This window comes from Papio anubis, chromosome X, assembly GCF_008728515.1.
Source record: "Papio anubis isolate 15944 chromosome X, Panubis1.0, whole genome shotgun sequence".
Lineage (NCBI taxonomy): Eukaryota > Metazoa > Chordata > Mammalia > Primates > Cercopithecidae > Papio > Papio anubis.
The window spans coordinates 109,641,750-109,663,294 of NC_044996.1; the positions used below are offsets into that span (position 1 = coordinate 109,641,750).

The 21,545-nt window shown below is 36.1% G+C and overlaps 1 long non-coding RNA gene across 1 annotated transcript in view; it reads left to right on the forward strand.

Annotated features, from left to right (window-relative positions):
* Positions 1–17,527: 17,527 nt before the first annotated feature.
* Positions 17,528–21,545, forward strand: part of LOC103880697 — a 101,015-nt gene continuing 96,997 nt past the window's right edge. Inside the window, exon 1 of the long non-coding RNA XR_641869.3 lies at positions 17,528–17,862. This is a non-coding gene — a long non-coding RNA (uncharacterized LOC103880697). The remainder of the gene's footprint in view (positions 17,863–21,545) is intronic.

Genomic DNA, 21,545 nt, shown 5'->3' on the forward strand with positions numbered 1-21,545 from the left:
CACAATTTTTAATGCTTCACATATTGAATGTTTTATAGGAAACTAAAATTCGTGGGTAGATACGAGGGTACTATAACATAACAATATTAATATTACTTTTTAAATGAAAAGCTGAATTGAGCACACAATTTAGGAATGCTATGAATAAGAATGATTGTCGACAGTTAATAAGTCTACTGAAAATAATTATAAATTTATTAGTTCTCTGTTAATTATTTCAAATAAGCTATTGGAAGAATTATCATTTGACTGAATATTTTAAAAATATTTTCAACTTTATGTGAATTATTTTATACTATAATTAGATCTAATGTGAAAACTACTAGATTTAGAACTGGCTTCATATTTAATTTCAAGTGGGAGTAACGTTAATTTTCAGGACTAATTGCTTATCTTAGAAAATTAGTCTTCAGTTTGTCTGTCATTGGGTACATATATGTTGTAGATGTAGTTTTATTTGTTGTTAAAAGAAGATGATCTAATGAATCCCAGAAGTCAACTAGAGAAGAGTTTCTTCAAAAGTCAGTATCAGATCTGTGCTAAATGTTTGGTGAGGAAGATTTATAAGTTTATTATGGTGAATTTCATTAGCTGTATGAATTTTCATGATAATTAACTTAAAAGTATATAATTCAGAGTTATTTGGTATAAGTAGAAAAATATCATAAATATTTTTTGAGTAGTAATGTAGTGTAGGAGTTGTTGCCAACTTAAATTTTAAATATTATGTAACACGTCCACATGAAGTAATCTTAAAAACATAAAGTTGGGTAATGGTGAGTAAATATCAAGCCATAGATGTGTGTATATGTGTGTGTGTGTGTGTGTGTGCGCGTGCGTGTATGTGTTTATAGTCCTTGGGGGAAGATGTACAGTAGTTTTTTTAGTTGTCTTTAAAAAAATTTTATATTAATTAACTATTTTATTTTATTTTATTTTTTTGAGATAGAGTCTCACTCTGTCACCCAGGCTGGAGTGCAGTGGTGTAATCTCGGCTCACTGCAACTTCCACCTCCCAGGTTCAAGCAAGTCTCCTGACTGAGCCACCCGAGTAGCTGGGATTACAGTCATGTGCCACCATGCCCCACTGATTTTTGCATTTTTAGTAGAAACGAGATTTCACCATGTTGGCCAAGCTGGCCTTGAACTACCGACCTCAGGTGATCCACCTGCCTCAGCCTCTCAAAGTACTAAGATTACATGAACTTTATTTTTCGTACAGTTTTAGATTGAAAGAAACATTGCACAGGTATTACAGAGAGTTCTTTTTTCCCAGCCTTAGTTTCCGTCTGTATTAACATTTGACATTAGTATGGTGTATTTGTTACAAATACTGAACAAATATTGCTATACTGTTATTAACTAAAATACATAGTTTATTTTGATTTCCTTGGTTTGTACCTACTTTCCATTTTCTGTTCCAAGACCTCATTCTGGGTAGATGTGTTATTTACATTTCCTGTCTCCTGTCTCCTTTTGTCTGAAAATTTTTCAGATTATTTTTGACAACTTTGATAGTTTCGAGGAGTAATATTCAAGTATTTTGTAGAATGTCCCTTTTTAGGAATTTGTTTGATGTGATTGTCATTATTACACTGGGGTTGCAATTTTTTGGAAGGAAGACCAGAGATGTAAAAACCATTTTTTTCACATAGTATCAAGTGTACATACTGTCAACATGATTTATGATTGTTGATGTTGACCTTGATTACTTGTCTGAAGTGGTGTTGCTCTGGCTTCTTCACCATAAAGGTGTTCCCCCCTCCCGCATCTATACTACACTCCTTGGGAGGAAGTCACCATACACAGTCCGTGCCTAAGGAGTAGGTCCACCTCTTTTAAGGTGTGGTTGATACTCAAATTATTTGGACTTGTTCTACCAAGGAGATTTGTTTACATTTTCTTATTTATACATTTATTCAAGGTGTATTTATATCAGTAAGGATTCATGGATATTTCTTTTATATTTTGGACTATAATCCAATAGTACTTCACTTATTTTGTTGCTCAAAATTTCCAGCTTTGGCATTGAAAGCTCTTTCAGCTGGCTCCTGTGCCATTTCGATGTACCCCCATCAATGTTTGTGGATTTTGTTTTTTTGTTGGTGGTAGTTTTTTTGTGTGTGTGTGAACACTTTTTCCTCCTTTTCCGGCACTAGAGTATGTTCCAGGTTAATCTTGTATACTTCTGTCCCAGTTCTAGGTCAGCAATTTCTTCAAGAAGCCATGGTTCTTTGTATCATAGAATGGTATTAGAAACCAAGATCTGGAGTGAGGCATGCTCATTAATACTGAAATGCTGTTTCTTTGAGGTCCTATTAGAAGACAGAGCAAAGAAATATATGCGTGTATATTAATCTGTGTATGTATACATATCTATAAATATTTCTACATGTAAACATATGTATCTAAATTAAGTTAAACATGGATTCTTACTAATGTTCCCAATGCTAATTCATCACAAAATGAATCATTCTAGCCTCCTTCCCTTTGTGATCTGTTATATTCCATTCCAACACTGAGATACCTGGCTCCTACCATCTGCCACTCATTTACTTAATTGTCCAATTTTAATATACATGCATGACAGTATCAGAATTGTCTATCTGTACTCCCATGGGAAACAACTTTATTGACTAGAGTGTAATACTTATGTAAAATCCCCTTGCCTTTATTATTACATACTGTATTAATTTCCAAGTTAACTTAAATCTGCACTATCTCTTCAACTCCCTTCCGTGTGGTTGTTTCACACACTTGTAATATAGTTTGATTATCTTTACACAGTTTGCATGTTTTTCTAAGATCTCCCAAACTCCTACACAGTTTTTTAAAAAAACTTAAAAACGTTAAGTTTCACTACCTGTGTAAAAAGTTACATAGGTTTTGCAAATGCATAATATCGTGTACCTACTATTACATTATTTGTGGAATAGTTTCATCACCCTCAAATTCCTTGTGTTTCACAGGACCTTGTAGTTCAAGTCTACCGGTGATAAATTCCCTCAGTATTTCTTTGTCTAACAAGTCTTCATTTCCCCTTTCTTTTGAAAAACACATTTTGCTGGATGTAGAATTCTACCTTAGTGTTCTTTTTTTTCCCTTCAACATTTTAAATATTTTGTTCCATTCTCCTCTTGCTTTTATGGTTTCTGATGAGAAGAATTCCAATGTAAATATTATCCTTGTTCTTCTATAAGAAAGGTAGGTTTTTTTCCTATGACTTCTTTCAAGATTTTATCTCAATTTTTGATATCATAGCCTAGTGAAAATTTTTTTTTTTTTTTTTTTTTTTTTTTTTTTTTCTGTTCTTCTTGGTGTTCTTCTGGGTGTTCTGTGAGATTTCTGAATTTGATTTGGTATCTGCTGTTAATTTGGAAAATTCTCAACCATTATTAGTTCAAGTGGTTCTTCTATTCCTTTCCCTCTTGTTTCTTCTCTAGGATTCTCATTATACATATTTTGTATCTTTTGCGACTGTCCCTCAATTCTTGCATATTCCGTTCCTTTTTCACATTTCTTTTACTCTTGACATTTCAGTTTGGGAAGTTTCTATTGATATGTCTTTAATTTCACAATTTTTTACTCTTGACATTTCAGTTTGGGAAGTTTCCATTGATATGTCTTTAATTTCACAGTTTCTGTCCTCAGATATGTCTAGTATACTAATGAGCCCATCAAAGACATTCTTTATTTCTGTCACACTGTTTCAGTTTTCTAGCATTTTCTTGTGATTGTTTCATATAATTTTACTGTATTTGCTTATATTACCCATCTGTTTTTTCACATTGTCTATTTCAACATCAGAGCCTATAATGTGAATTAGACTTATTTTAAACTCACAATATGATCATTCCAAAATCTACAGCATATCTGCGTCTGGTTCTGATGCTTGATTTGTCTTTTCAGATTGTGTTTTTCTTCCTTTTAGCGTGCGTTATAATTCTTTTCCCTAAAGTTGGATATGATGTAGTGGGTAATAAGGGCTAAGTTTCAAAAGTGGTTCTTATCCTTTTATTTTCTCTCCTTAGAGGAGACAGAAAAGCTTTTGGGTGCTGGAGTTGGCTAATAGATGCCTTTACCCAGTTATAAGGCTCTAATGAAGTAGCTTTCTTTGGCTAGTAGGCTTTTATTATGGAGAATGCCCTGGGAGTATTTCAATGTTATTACTTTCCCTCTCCCTGTCCGAAAGTATCAGAGGATTTTTACTGTGCCTTAATCTGCAGAAAGTGGTGAGGTTATTGGAAGTAAAGCCCATGAAAGTGCTGCAGCACCCCTAAAACTGTAGTTTCTTACTTTCAAGCTAATCCACATTTAGCCTCTAGCAATTGTCGAAATTTCCATTTAAGTTTTGACTAGTTTATGACTCCAGAGGCTTCTTCTCCAAGTTAGTTTATCTAAGTTGTGCTTCTCTGTGTTTGTCTTTTTTTCCAGATTCCAGAGTAGCAATTTGCCCTGTGACCTGCGTCTCTAAAAATACCTTCGATTTTCAGTTTGTCAAGCTTTTTTCTTGTTTTAAGGATGGAAGTGATGACTACCTAGTTTTTTCTAATATGTCCAAGCTGAAACCAGAAGTTCATTATTCACTTCTAAATGAAACATACACTTTATAGAGCAATCCACATACCTGTGAATAATGCATATGCAAATCTGTGTTCCATATATGTGTAAAAATTGCATTTTATTACCTCATGGTTAATTTAATGTAATGTACTTTCTAGATCTCTTTTAGTAAAATCTAACAGTTTGTAATACTTCAAACTAAAAGCTGCCTAGAGTTCCATAAGAAAAGTGAAAAGCTTTACATATTTTTTATCAGTTACTCTATAAAAATTTCTGGCTAATAGGCAATTAAATACTAGTGAGTATCATTACAATTTTAACATTTTAGTATGCTTTTCTTACTTCAATATGGGAGTTATTAAAAAATCTAACCCACAGGCCAAAACAACTGTTACTATTTTCCTTTTTATATTATAAAACTTTTTATGAATGTTGTTAAACATCATATATTTTTATTAGAATGTCAAAGAAAACTGAGATGTTGGAGAATGGGAAAAGCTATCACAACTTTCCTCAAGAATGAGTGAATGAGTTTGTCTTTTATGGGTGGGTAGTAGGGACATAAGAAGGCATTAAAGAAGGATGATACAATGGGAGCAGATTCTCATTCCCCTTACCTCCACTTCAAGTTATCTAGACTTCAGAAACAAAGTCACATACCCTAGAGAAGTTTTGGCCTTTCCTTTCTGAGTTTGATATGGCAATAATATATTTACATGTTAATATCCAGTTGTCAGTTGAATCTCTGAAGCTGAGACTAGATAGGGAAAAAATGTTTTAAGTTGTACAGCTAAGTTTTCCAGCTAAGTCTGAACTGATGCAGGTCAGGCCAAGGGCTAGGTAACTTTTGTAGATTGATTATAGTGATAGTTTAAACTTCATCATTGCCTTTATTTTCCTTTGTTATTACAGGAATAAAGAAGAAAAATAAAGTAAACATATTTAGAAGGGTTTTAAAAGATCAAATTACTGTGTCATGTGAATGAATAAACACAGACTAATAAAAAATACTAAACTGCACAAATTGAACGATAGATTTGAGTTTAAACAATGCATCTAGTATCATTGCAGACATTTTCAATTTCTCAGACAGCCCTCCCCAAATCCCTACATTCAAACACCATTAACCATTCCATCACATATAATCTGTACATCCTTTGCCTCAGTAATACGTTTTCTTTTTCTTTTTCTTTTCTTTTGAGTTGGAGTCTCTCTCTGTCACCAGGCTGGAATGCAGTGACACGATCTTGGCTCACTGCAACCTCTGCCTCCCGGGTTCAAGCAATTCTCCTGCCTCAGCCTCCCGAGTAACTGGGACTACAGGTGCACACCACCACACCTAGCTAATTTTTGTATTTTTAGTAGAGACAGGGTTTCACCATGTTAGCCAGGATGGTCTCCATTTCTTGACTCATAATCTGCCTGCCTCAGCCTCCCAAAGTGCTGGGATTACAGGCATGAGCTACCATGCCTGGCCAGCAACACATTTTCTTAAAAATTGCTCCACTGTGTATTGCTTTTTCTATTGAAATAAGAAGTTTAGAGTTGAAGCAAAATATTAGGACAATTTGAGAGATGTTATTGAGTTCTTGCAAAAAGTGTGTTGAACAGTAGTCATCTTCCTGGCCCTGTTGTATCTCCAGACATAGTGACAGATTCTCATTCCCCTTACCTCCACTGCAAGTTATCTAGACTTCGTGATGATTTTCTTTGTTATATATGTTTGTGCTGGTATAATATTTTTTTCTCAACATGTCAGTGTACTTTCATAAGTTGTTATATTTAATTTGTCTTTTACTAGTGACCAGAAGAGAGCAACCTAATGTCAATGTGATCTCAAATCGCATGTCTATAATGTATTTCTGCGTATGTCCTTGTTGTTAATCACAGAAAAAAAAAATGTACTGGAAGGAAAACTGCGAGGCAGAAATAAGAGCTTCCAGTTAATGAGGAAGAGTGACTAGACTTCAAGTAGTTGACTTTAACCAGAAGAAGTAAGCTTGTGAAAGGGGAATGAGATATATTCTTTAACATTTTAAAAATATTTTATTAAAAAGCAACGTGTTCTCAGTATGATCAATTAAACAATGTAAAGATGCATAAATACAATAGTAACTATCTTTTCCCTGTATTTTACCGATTAACACAACAAAAACTAATGTGAACATTCTGACATCCAGTCTTCTTTATTTATATTTGTGAACATCTAGGCAAACATAAATACATCTCCATATTGCTTTTTTCAGTTCAGATAACTTTTTCGACGTATCTACGGGTGGTTTACACAAAGAAACATATTTAAAAATAAGTAAATGTCATACCTATACACAAAAGGTAACTATGAGAGGTGATGGATACATTAATTACCTTGATTGTGGTAATCATTTTGCAATGTGCACATATGTCAAAACCACATTGTACACCTAAAATACGTATAATTTTTATTTGTCAATAATTCTTTAACAAAGCTGGAAAAGTAATTACATAAGTAGATGCCTATATGGGTACATAGGATACTTTTTATAATAGCTGCATAATATTCCACAGCATTAATGTACTATATATACTTCATTCATTCAGCCCTTGTCCCTGCCAGTTCCTTTTTGGTTTTGTTTCTTCCAACTAATTGCAAAAAAGCACTATTATATAATGATGCTTTTATTTATAATAAAAATATATTGCCAAATGTATTATTTCCGGGCACAAAAAGTACCTATGTCTTCAGTTTTTCTTTATTATTATTACTTTTAAATCAATATTAACAGATTACTTTCCAAAAAGATTGTAGCACTCCTGCTCTAAAATATATGAGATTGCCCGATTACCCATATCCTTGGAGCTGGAGTTTTTGAAGGAAAAAAGCAGCAAAAATTATTTGGAAGCCTCAATACTAAATATGTACCTTCATCATTTCACGACCCTGAGGTACATGCAATGGTAAAAGTGAGAGAGAGAAAGAGAGAAAGAAAAAGTTTTCAATTGAGGAAGCTGAAAGAGAAGTAGTAAACTCATTTGACAGTTTCTGTTAAAGCCAAGATACTACTAAAACCAGACACTTCTAATCATACATGAAAGACAATTCGATAACTTGTGCTGCACTTCTAGGCATTTCTGAGACAATACATTTTGTTGAGGAATAAAAATTAATAGTAAATGTGATAATAACCACATGCTTACTATTTGTCAAGCACTATGCTATATTATTGCCAATCTTTTCAACACCGTTGAAAGTCAAGCATTGTGTTTTTCGTTTTCATTTATCTGTGTATTTATATTTAAACTACATTTTCCTTGCATAAAACAAAGTTAAGTTTTTTTTTAAGCCTCTATGAAAACATCTGTTTTTTATTTGTTGTATTTGGACAATTTATACTTGAAGTAATTATTTTTATATACATATATATATATATATATTTCTCTACTTATGTTACCCTTATGCTTTCTAATGTTACCTAGTTTTTTCCTATTAGAGCCCTTAGCATATTAATCATACTTACTTAAAATTCCTGGTCTGATCATTCCAATATTGATACCATTTCTGAGGCATGTTAGGATGTTTGGCTTGTCTCTTCAGACTATGATTCTTGCCTTTTAGCATGCTTTTTATTTTTTGTTGTTGTTATTGAAAGCCAGACACGATGTATCCTATGAAAGGAAATGAGACAATAGAACTTTAATTTGAGGTTTTATGTTTATCTTGTTCGGATTTTAATTATATTTACTGTTTGCCATAACTGTGGTCTCAGAGGCTAAAATGCCTTCTAGTGTCCTTGTTTTTACCTCCCTGTTGCCGTTGGGTCTCCCTAGAAACTCCTTATTAAATAAAACTTGAGGCCTGCAGTTCTTTCAACTGCCATGTACTGTTATTATTTAGGAAACCTATTAATGGAGTAGCAAATCGTGGAAGAGAGTGAGAATTAATTCTATAATCTTATGATTAGGTCTCAGTCTTTTAGTGAGCCTCCGTCCCTGGGCTATAACCTTTATAAGTGCTTCCTTCTCCCCTACTCCCAACCTTTGTATGATACAGGAAGGCTAAAGGGAATTAGAGTTGGGAACTTCTGTTGCCCTAGTTTAGATAGCTTCTGACAAAATAGTTTCCCTTTATGTTAGGTTGCTGTTAAGGATAACAGAGCATTCTGGTTATAGAACAAAATGAGTACTTCCTCCTCCTGTTGCCTGAAGCAAGAGGGAATTTTTCTTTGATCCTCACTCTGAGAACCCGATGGTGCTTCTGGAGACAAAACTCATAAATGTGTAAGAACCCTCATAAGGCTGGACCCTCGGAAGTTTTAATTTTTCAAGTTAGTTCAAGCTCATTCTCTATCAATGAGGCAATTGCCCTTCAAGTTTTCCTACAAGGCTCCAACATTGGCTTCTGTTCCCAGTAAACTGATCCTCTGTATTCATCACTCTCTCCAATTCCAGTGTGGCAGTTTGCCCAGTAACCTGAATTCATTAATATGTCTAAGAAGAGTTGTTGATTTTCAGTTTGTTTACCTTTTTTTTTTTTTTTTGCTGTGGGTATGGAAGTCATGACTTCTAAGCGCTTTACACGTCAGACTAGAAAACAGAGGTCTCTATTTACCGTTCTTCATTTGAAAGTCTCAGAAAAATCCCTGTACTTTTTCCATTAGGTCACCGTCTCTTTGTATAAATAGGATTATTTTACTTGGTTCTTTACACACAATAGGTTCACAATATTTTCTGATTGTTTTAAACAATAATGAGTGGGGAAAGAAAAACATTCAGTAAGCCGTGTGAGTTTCAAACTAAGGGTTTTTGACATAACGTTGGCAACGCAGGGTTTACAAATTCAAAGGAAATGCTATGTGTTTGTTGTAATCTCTCTCCTCTTTCTCTCTCCTGAAAATTTTGTACTATTTTAAATATTAAGTAATAGTGAAAAATAAAGATTTCCTCAAAAGTGTTAATATAGCATTACTATTAGTACTTTTGAAAAAATATATCTCAAATGATAGTTTATGTACTTACTTATGGGGATACTGTTGAGTCTTAAGAGTTTTTATTTCCCTTAATAATTTAATTATGAAAATATAATAAAGTCAAATAAAAATGAGATTTTACATATAAAAATTAACCTGTAAAATCCATTCCAAGGAAGCACAGACAACAGATAAATGTATTTATATTAAAGTGTTACATTAATTATGGATATTGAATATTTTCAACTCACATTCTATAGCCGAAGCAATGAGAAAATGCCTAAGGTAGAGATAGCTATAAGGACAAAATTATTCTTAATGTTTCAATCAATAAAGCTTAAATACATTTATAGTATTAAAATTTAACATGAGTATACTTTTTTTTTTTTTTTTTTTGAGTCAAAGTCTCCCTCTCTTGCCTAGGCTGGAGTGCAGTGGTGCAATCTGGGCTCACTGCAACCTCTGCCTGCCACATTCAAGTGATTCTCCTGCCTCAGCCTCCCCAATAGCTGGGATTACAGGCGTGCGCCACCACACCTGGCTAATTTTTGTATTTTTAGCAGGGATGGCGTTTCACCATGTTGGCCAGGGTGGTCTCAAACTCCTGACCTCAGGTGATCCTCCTGCCTCGGCCTCCCAAAGTGCTGGGATTACAGGTGTGAGCCACCATGCTCGGCCTGAGTATACTGTTTTTAAAAATACAACAAATGGATTTTAATTTATTTAATCTTCACCAGAATTATTTAAGAATGAAAGGATTTGGCTGGGCGCAGTGGCTCACACCTGTAATCCCTGCACTTTGGGAGGCTGAGGCAGGCGATTCACAAGATCAGGAGTCTGAGTCCAGCCTGGCCACCATGGTGAAACCCTGTCTCTACTAAAAATACAAAAATTAGCCAGGCGTGATGGCATGTACCTGTAGCCCCAGCTACTCTGGGGGCTGAGGCAGGAGAATCACTGGAACCCGGGAGGTGGAGGTTGGAGCTCGCCACTGCACTCCAGCCTGGCGACAGAGCGAGACTCCATCTTAAAAAAAATAAAAAAAGGATTCAATACATGTGAAAGAACATGGATGAGCCAGTGCATTAATAGTAGGTGTTGAATAAATATTCCTTCCCTCTCTCCATTTCTGTTAGCTTAAGAGGTTATATACTTATCCTGATGATGCTAACATGTCTATAATGTTGGAACACCGTTTTCTGACCTGTTAAGAACCAACTTACTAGTCACATGAGAAATGTGGTCCCTTGTATTTTTATTTATTTATTTATTTATTTTTGAGATGGAGTCCCGCTCTGTCACCCAGGCTGGAGTGCAGTGGCCGGATCTCAGCTCACTGCAAGCTCCGCCTCCCGGGTTTATGCCATTCTCCTGCCTCAGCCTCCTGAGTAGCTGGGACTACAGGCGCCCGCCACCTCGCCCAGCTAGTTTTTTGTATTTTTTAGTAGAGACGGGATTTCACTGGGTTAGCCAGGATGGTCTCGATCTCCTGACCTCGTGATCCGCCCATCTCGGCCTCCCAAAGTGCTAGGATTACAGGCTTGAGCCACCGCGCCCGGCCATGGTCCCTTGTATTTTAGACAGTCAATTTATGCCTTCAGAAAGATCAAGTACTATCTCTGTCAGAAACTATAACTTAAGGGGCATAATTATGTGGTCAAAGACGAATATATCTCTGTCTTTAAAATAGCCCTTGGTCAATCCAGTTCCATTTGCTTTTATTCAGTTTGAAAATTGTGTTTTCTTCTTTTTTGTGAACCTCTATTTCTTGTCCTCATTTCCTTTCATCTCCTTTGTCTCTGCAGTTTTTTTGTTTTGTTTTGTTTTCCCCTGAGGAAAATGTGAGAGAATGTATTTAGAGTAATACATCACCATCTGACAAAACTTTCTGGCATTTGAGGTCCTGTCAAATGACAAATCTCTGACTAAGCCATATATTACCTTCATCAGTTTAGAGTGCTGCCGTGTTCCCACTTCTCACTCAGTATTTAATTGAAATGTACAATGAACTCTCTGCAACCAATTTGAAGAGGAGAGGGCCAATGACCACATAATAACTTGATCCTGGTGTATATGCTGGAGGAGAAATTCACTTAACAGTAGATTGAGGCTCTTTATAATCAAGGAACAATTACTAAGCCCAGAAAGCCTCCATCTAAGATCAAGTTTATACGAATGAAATGGTCAAGATACTACCCTTACACTGGCCCAACATTCCCCCAGATACAGTCTCAGGTCTGCTTTTAATGAGAATAATTACTTCAAAAGGAACTGTCTAACTAGGTGACCTGTACCTCTTGTTAAAAGATACTTCATTGTAACCTAGTAAAACTATAGGATTCTTAGACTTTTCCGTTCCTTAGGTGCCCTCCATACACTAGTTTACAAACTTTTAGGACCTTAAATGATGATCATTTTTTAAAATAGGTTTTATTTTTAGAGCAGTTTTAGGTTCACAGCAAACTTGAGCAGAAGGTACAGAGATTTCATATATAACCCCTTTCCCCCTATGCACAGTCTCCACCACTATCAAAATCCTTCACCAGAGCGGTACATATTTTACAGTAAAAAAAACTTACAATGACACATCATTATCACCCTAAGTTCATAGTTTATATTAGGGCACACTCTTAGTATTGTATATTCTGTGAGTTTGACAAATATATAATGACATATGTTTACCATTGTAGTATCATACAGAATTGTTTCTATGCTCTAAAAATCCCCTGTAATCCAAATATCCATTCATCCCTCACCTAAATCCCTGAAATTCATTGAAACCTTTCCTGTTTCCATACTTTAAATGTTTACAGAATGTCATATAGTTGGAAAAATAAAATATGCAACCTTTTCATATTGGAGCTTCTTTCATGTAGTAATATGCATTTAAGGTCTCTTCGTGTCATTGTATGGCTTGATAGATTATTTCTTTTTAGTGCTGAATAATATTCCATTGTCTAAATGGACCACAGTTTATTTGTTAATTCACCCACTGAAGGGCATATTGGTTGCTTCCAAGTTTTGGGAATTGTGAATAAAGATTTTATAAACATTTGTTTGCAGTTTTTCTTTTTGGACATAAGTTTTCAACTCATTTGGGTAATAACCAGGTGTGTCATTGCTGGATCATATATTAAGACTATGTTTAATTTTGTTAAAAATTGCTGATCTATTTTCCATAGTGACTATACTATATTGCATTCTTACCAGTAATAACTGAGAGTTCCTGTTGCATGATATCCTCACCAATATTTGGTACTGTTAGTGCTTTGGGTTTGGGCCGTTCTAATAGGTGCATAGTAGTATCTCATAATTGTTTTGATTTGCAATTCTCTAATGGCATATGATGTTTAACAACTTATTATATGCTTCTTTTCCACCTGTATATATCTTTTTGTTAGGTGTCATTTCAGGTATTTTGCCCATTTTTTTCATTAGGTTGTTAGTTATCCGAGAGATAGTAATGGATAGTTTTCTTCTTTTTTTTTCTTTTTTTTTGAGACGGAGTCTCGCTCTGTCACCCAGGCTGGAGTGCAGTGGCCGGATCTCACCTCACTGCAAGCTCTGCCTCCTGGGTTTACGCCATCCTCCTGCCTCAGCCTCCCAAGTAGCTGGGACTACAGGCGCCCGCCACCTCGCCCGGCTAGTTTTTTGTATTTTTTAGTAGAGACGGGGTTTCACCGTGTTAGCCAGGATGGTCTTGATCTCCTGACCTCATGATCCACCCGTCTCGGCCTCCCAAAGTGCTGGGATTACAGGCTTGAGCCACCGCTCCCGGCCAGTTTTCTTTTAGTGTAATGTTTTAGTCTGGTTTTGGTGTTAGGGCAATGCTGGCTTTATAGAAAGAATTAATATGCATTCCCTCTGCTTCTGTCTTCTGAAAGAGATTGTAGAGAACTGGTATAATTTTGTCATTAAATGTTTGGTAGAATTAAGCAGTGAACCCGTCTGGGCCTGGTGCTTTTTGTTTTGCAAGTTTTTAAATTCCCGTTTCAACTTCTTTAATAAATATATTTCTACTCCGATTGTCTATTTCTCCTTGTGTGAGTTGGCAGATTGTGTCTTTCAAAGAATTGGTTCATATAATCTGGGTTATCAAATTTGTGGGCATAAAATTGTTTTTTATTATCCTTTTAATGTCTATGAAATCTGTAGTAATAGCTCCTTTTCATTTTCTTATATTAGTAATTTGTGTCTTCTCCTCTTTTCTCTAAATTAGACCAGATAAAGGCTTATAGATTTTATTGTTCTTTTCCAAGATCAATTTTTGTTGATATTCTTTTGGTTTTATTGATTTTCTCTATTAATTTCCTCATTTTAATTTTGTTGATTTCTGCTCTATTTTTGTTATTTCTTTTGTTGTGCTTACTTTATAATTAATTTGCTCTTCTTTTTCTAGTTCCCAAAGAGGGAAGCTTGAATTATTGATTTTAGATATTTTTTTCTGATATATGCATTCAATGCTGTATATTTCACTGTAAGCACTGCCTTAACTCCATCCCACAAGTTTTGATGGGTTGCATTTTAATTTTCATTTAGTTCAAAGTATTTTTAATTTTTTTTAGAGTTTCATTTTTGACCTATGTATTATTAGGAAGTTTATTGTTTCATCTCCAAATATTTTGAGATATACCAGCTATCTTTCCATTATTTGTTTTTAGTTTAATTCCCTGTAGTCTGAGAAGAGATATTGTATGATTTCTATTCTTGTAAATACTTAAGGTGTCTTTTGTGACCCAGAATGTAGTCTACCTTGATGAGTGTTATATATAAGAAGAATATGGATTCTGCTGTTGTTGAATAAAGTAGTTAATAGTTGTCTATTATATCCAGTTGATTGATGACTATATCCTTTCTAATTTTCTGCCTGTTGTTTATGTATACTTCTGATAGAAAGGTGTTGAAGCCTCCAACGTGATAGTGGACTCATTTATTTCACCTTGTAGTTCCATCCTGCATTGTGGCCGTGCCCTAAGGATCTGTGGAAGTTTGAACTTAAAACATATCCTAGGGTGTCTAGCAGAAGAAATTTCTCAGCAGGTTAGCATTCAAGAAGTCGTGTGGCTGCTTCTAAAAGCCTAGATCAGATTGGGGAGCAGAAAAATAAAGACACATATTTAAAAGGGAAGCAGAGTGTAAAAGTTTGGAAATTTTGCTGCATGGCTATGTGGCAGAGAAAAAGCATTTTCAGGAAAGGAATACAAGCAGGCTGTGGAGCAACCACTTGCTAAACAAACTAGCATGACTAAAAGGGAACCAGGTACTAATATCCAAGACAATGGAAAAAAGGCCTCAAAGGCATTTCAGAGATCTTCCAGGCCCGCCCTCTCATCACAGGGCCAGGATCCTAGGAAGAAAGAATGATTTCAGAGAACAGGCCCAAGGCCCCATTACTCTGCTCAGCCTGAGGACAATGCTTTCTGTATCCCAGCAGCTCCAGCTCCAGCCTTAGCTCAAAGCAACCCAGGTACAGCTCAGGCCATGCCAGAGGGTGCATGCCATAAGCATTGGTGGCTTCCATATGGTGTTAAGCTTGCAGGCACCAGAGTGCAAGAGTGAAGAAGGCATGGCAGGTTCCACCTAGATTTCAGAGTATATATGGGAAAGCTTGTGTGACCAGGCAGAAGCTTGCTGAAAGGGCAGAGCTGCCACTGAGAAACTCCACTAGGGCAATGCTGAGAGGAAATATGGGGTTGGAGCCCCTACAGAGAGTCCCCACTGGGGCACTGGCTAGTGGAGCTCTGAGAAGGGGGCCACTGCCCTCCAGATGCCAGAATGGTAGACCACCAGCAGCTTGCACCTTGAGCCTGAAAAGGCCACAGGCATTGAATTTCAACCTGTGAAAGCAGTCACAAGGGATGCACCCTGTAAAAACACAGGGGCAGAGCTGCCCAAAGCCCTGGGGTCTCACTCCTCACACCACTGTGTCCAGTATGTGAACCTGGAGTCAAAGGAGATTATTTTGGAGCTCTTAAGGTTTAATGTCTGCCCTGCTGGGTTTCATATTTTTGTGGCGCCTCTTACCCCTTTATTTTGACCAACTTCTCTCTTTTGAAATTGAAATGTTTACCCAACGCCTGTACCACCATTTTACCTCCAACATGAATAACTTGTCTGATTTCACAGGTTCACAGATCAAAGGTCTCATCTCCAGATGAGACTTTGGACTTGGAACTTGAGACTTGGGACATTTGGTTGAGTTGATGCTGGAGCAAGCTAAGACTGCAGAACTGTTGTGAGGAGATGACTGTGTTTTGAAATCTGAGAAGGACATGAGATTTGGGAGGGCCAGGGGCAGTAATAATACAATTTAAAAATTATTATATATTTAATTGTTGTGGTTTATAGTAGGTGTACATATTTATGGAGTACATGAGATATTTTGATATAGGCATATAGTGCATAATAATCACATCAGAGTAAATGGGGTATCCATTACGTGAAATATTTATCCTTTCTTTGTATTACAAACATTATCCTTTCTTTGTATTACTATTGTTATCTTTATTAAACATATTTATTGAAGAACTCAGAAAACTTTAGATTATTTTATTAACTATAGTTTTCATGTTGTACATTAGATCTTCAGGCTTATTCATCCTACATATCTATGACTTTGTATCCTTTGACATAAACCTCCACGACTGCTGGTATCCATTTGTATCCATTCCCCACCTCCCACTCCTGGTAACCATCCTTTTATTCTCTTTATCTTCTCTTGTCATTTACTATAACATGGATGAACTTGGACGACATTATTCTAAGTGAAATAAGCCAGAAGCAGAAAGAAAAATACTACATAATGTCACTTATATGTGGAATTTTAAAAAGAACAGTTAAAACTAAAATAATTAACTATAGCATGTAATAAAAATTCATGATAAAAAGCAAAAGAAATTATTATAACATCAAAAAGCAAGTTATGGCTAGGCATGGTGGCTCACACCTGGAATACTAGCACTTGGGAAGACCTAGGTAGAAGGATCACTTGAGGCTAGGAGTTTGAGACCAGCCTTGGCAACATAGAACATATCTCTACAAAGCTAAAAAAAAACAAGTTGTATTGTTTTGTAAATAACTAAAACAGTAATTAATGAAGAGATACATTTTGAATAGAAATATTAAATAATCCTTTGTATCATTGTATAAGACAATTAATAAAGATGAATGAATCATATAAATACACTGTAATTTTTTAAAGTTCTAGCTGTTTTGACAGGAAATAGTGTTATTAATGAAAGAGCACAAAACTCATAATATGGCACTTCAACAAAGGCATCAAAAAACTGTGTTATCATGCCAAGTATTATTTAAGATTAGAAACTGCATAAGAAAATTGTAAGTGCCCTGACATTTTACAAGTCACCTATGAAATGACTTTAAAGGAGGCATCACAAACTTGACAGTCTTTTTAAGAATGTGCATTAGCCGGGCGCGGTGGCTCAAGCCTGTAATCCCAGCACTTTGGGAGGCCGAGACGGGCGGATCACAAGGTCAGGAGATCGAGACCATCCTGGCTAACACGGTGAAACCCCGTCTCTACTAAAAAATACAAAAAACTAGTCGGGCGAGGTGGTGGGCGCCTGTAGTCCCAGCTACTCGGGAGGCTGAGGCAGGAGAATGGTGTAAACCCGGGAGGCGGAGCTTGCAGTGAGGTGAGATCCGGCCACTGCACTCCAGCCTGGGCGACAGAGCGAGACTCCGTCTCAAAAAAAAAAAAAAAAAAAAAAAAAAAGTGCATTATATGAGTAAGTTATAAAGCTGAAATATACGTATATTTAAAAATTCAATCAGCTATGCATATGAAATGATAGCATTATCTATAGAAAATCATACTTCCTATAGAAAATGATACAAAAATCATTGTCACATGAAGAGGGAATAAAAAATTATACAGACAAGAAATATAGGGGCTAAATGCATTTCAGAAATGTGTCAGTTAATTAAGTTATTCTTTTTCTGAATTTCGTGGTGCTTGTGATATTCATTAGCTTTCAAAATTCATAATTTGTTTTGATCTCTTTTCCCATTCTGAATAAATATTCCCTTTCATACCTTTGTTTTTTAGTTTTAATTTTATATTCTCCTCTGTTAAAACGACTGTGCAAATCAAACAAGCTTCAAGCACTACAAAACCTGGATTTATCCCTGGATGCACTTGCTGCCAAGTTTGAAAATAATCTTATCTTTGTTACAACAACCACTGCATAATTAATGCTCCTAAGAAAAATTGTCAATTTTTTTGATACAGCCTGTGCTTTTTCAGCTGGTGGCCGTTCATTACCACTGCTGGGAGAAGGATGGATCTAGACTGAAAGTGATGAAAGATGGTGTGGTTAAGTCTCTGATTCAGGTAAATGACTTTTGAATAATGTAAATTTCCTATAGAAAAGCTCAAAAATATTGCACTTGGTTTTATTTTTTCTTTTCATTTGCTTTACATGTTTATAGTAGTATTAGATGGCAATTTGTGGATTTTTAGAGCTGTGTATGTTATTTTTATTTTATTTATTTATTTATTTTTGAGACAAGGCCTCCCTCTGTTACCCAAGCTGGAGTGCAGTGGTGAGATCTTGGCTCACTGCAAACTCTGCCTCCCCAGCTCAAGTGATCCTCCTGCCTCAACCTCCCAAGTAGCTGGGACTAGAGGTGCGAGCCACCATGCCCGGGTAAGTTTTGCATTTTTTGTAGAGATGGGGTTTTACCATGTTGCCCAGGCTGTTCTTGAACTCCTGAACTCAAGCAATCTGCCCATCTCAGCCTCTCAAAGTGCTGGGATTATAGGCATGAGCCACCACATCCAGCCTATTTTTTATAACCAACAAGAATTTACAGTGTTCTTATCACTACAGTGACAAAAATGGAGTAGTGTGTATATTAATAGGGGATAGAATGATCCAAATTCTGATTCTGCCTCTTACTTGGGAATTTTAAAAGATATTTTATAAATGACTTCAGTGTGGGTCTCTGGCCCATGATAGCCACTGATTTTTATAATATATAATAAATTCTGGGTGTTATTGTTATTAAAGATCCTATGCATTGAAGAGGATAATTATTTTTCTTCTTTTTTAAAAAGTTTACCAGTTTGTTTGTTTGTTTATTTATTTATTTTTGAGACAGAGTCTCGCTCTGTTGCCCAGGCTAGAGTGCAGTGGTGTGATCTCAGCTCACTGCAACCTCCGCCTCCCAAGTTCAAACAATTCTCCTGCCTCAGCCTTCAAAGTAGCTGGGACTACAGGTGCCCGCCACCATGCCCGGCTAATTTTTTGTATTTTTAGTAGAGATGGGGTTTCACCGTGTTAGCCAGGATGGTTTTGATCTCCTAACCTTGTGATCCGCCCGCCTTGGTCTCCCAAAGTGCTGGGATTACAGGTGTGAGCCACCGTGCCCAGCCTACCAGTTTATTCTAAAGGATATTAAAAAGGATACAGATGAAGATAAACAGAGAGAGAGGTATGGAAAAAGGGGTGTGGAACTTCCATGTCCTCCCTTGGCGTGCCACCCTCCAGGAACCTCCACATGCTCAGCTCTCCAGAACCTCTCCAAACCCAGTTTCCTTGGGTTTTTATGGAAGCTTCATGCTGCCAGAATTCCTTTCTCCAGAGTATACGACAGAATCCACTCTGGTGAGGTCTTAAGACCAACGATCAGAAAGGCAGGGAAAGGTTAGAATCTTGCTTCGGGCAAGTGAAAGGAGGACAGGAAAATGTCAGAGATTCTGTTTCCTGAGGCCTGCCCCTGTAGCGTAATGCACCCATCATTATAACACAAAACTGTAACAAGGGCTATGGGTGTCATAAGCCAGAAACCCTGGATGGAAACCTATACATAGGTTATGGTATATATTATTATATATGTGTGTGTGTATAATATATATATAATATACACATGTATATTTATATATTATATAATATAGTGTGTATATACATATATCTTCTGTTATTGTATGCATATATATACATACATATATACATACACACATATACACACATTATATGTGCCTCTCTCTCTCTCTCTATATATATATATATGTATATATAAAACATGTGTAATAACAGCACAGGCCTGCTCCTGGTTTTCTACCATGGATCCTTTACATCAATAAATAAATATACACAGTCATCAATAATTAGTTCAGTCCATCATGTTGTATGACTCTCTCCCAGAGTGAGACCACTCAGGTTTGTAGAATTTCTTTCAATTTTGTCAGGTTCCAAAAGCAAGAGTCATTTTGGCAAATCTATACCTTCATCCGTTCAGGCATCTGGAATAATTGAGCTAAGAGATAATGTCATCTCTCGTGCTGAGACTCTGTCAAGTTGTTAATGTAATGTTAGATTTTCCTCAATTTGTTACGCATTTATTCATTTCTTTACCCTCAGCTATTCTCTTTTCATCCGTTTGTCGTTTATTTTTATTCACACTTTCCCACCTTTGCAAGGGACATCAGGCTCAGCCACTGTGTTGGGCCAGATTGCTGATAGCAATACTAGTTCAGCAAGTGCCTTCCTCTCGGTCCACTCACACTCATTTAGGATAAGGTTAGATAAGCACAGAACTGGTAGGCTGTTTCTGCCACCAGACAATATAGTTGTATTCACCGTTAGCCCTCATTTTGATGGATGGGGTAAAGGTACAATCCACTCCCATCAGGTCCCTAGAAATTCTGACATAAGTTTTAAAAATAGTTAGTTTCTTGCTTAGAAACCATCCCTTCTTCCACCACTTGTAGTTGCAGCCCTGATCTTAGGACCACTGCATGAGATAGGGAGAAAACACAATGTTTTTGAGGTGATTTGAGGAAGGAAGGAAAAAATTATAGTCATTATACCGGTGTACTAGAAGAATAATTATTGAGTTATTTTATGATTACTCCATATCTGCAGAGCAGGGATGTTCCTGTTTTAGAGACAGAAACAGAGGTTTGGCTTTCTGTAAGCTACCAAGACCAAATGATTCCTTTAACTCTGTCTTGGAAAATAGTTTTATGTCCATCTTCCACTGAAGAAGACATTTTGACAGAATCATCTAATTAGAATGGCTTGTATTATGAGAAAGTAATTAAAGTTTATGCACTGTTTTAATGTTTAGATTCTGTACCAAAACGTTTGTGGTACTGCTGTCTTATTCTTGGCAAGCCAGTAGTAACACAGTCTTGGTACACTTTACAACATTGATTTTTTAAAAATATTATTCCAGCTTAGGATCCATTTTTATATTAAGATTGATGAAGGCTGGGAAGAGAGCAAGAACAAAAGTCAGGGAATAAAAGAATAAGACACTATTTGCCTGATTTTCTAGTTTCTGCAGGTTAAGCTCTACGTCTAAATATTGGGCCCTATAAGGTTCTCCTTTTACAACAAAGTAAAATAAATTCCCTACTTATTTTAACTATCTTGAGTGAGTCTCTGTTTCTTGCAGTCATGTGATTGCTGACTTGAATTATAACGATTATACATTTTGTAGTTAGATAGGTGTCTGATTTAAGCTATGCAAGACATCTTTAGAATTATAAAAGCATGCTATTGTAATATGGGAAGTTTAAATTATACATACCTGTATTATTTTCCTACTGCAGCTCTAACAAATTACAACAAATTTTATACCTCAAAACCAACAGAAATGTATTATCCTACCATTTTGGAGGTCAGAAGTCAAAATGGGTCTTACAGGATTGAGAACAATTTGTCATCAGGGCTATCTTTTTTTCTGGAGGCTTTAGGAGAGAATCAGTTATTTGCCTCTCACAGCTGCTAGAGATCACCTGCACTCCTTGGCATCGCAACCATCACTCCAACCTCTATTTTAATCATCACATCTCCTTCTCTAACTCTGACTCTTCTTTCTTTTATTAAGACCTTTGTGATTACTTTGGATTTAACTAAATATTCAAGAACAGCCTCTTCAGCTCAAGATCCTTAACTTAATTACATCTGAAAAGTCCTTTGTCATTTAAGGTAATGTATTCACAGGTGTTGGAGATTAGGTCATGTACCTCTTCAGGGAAATATTATTCTACCTGCCACATCAGGC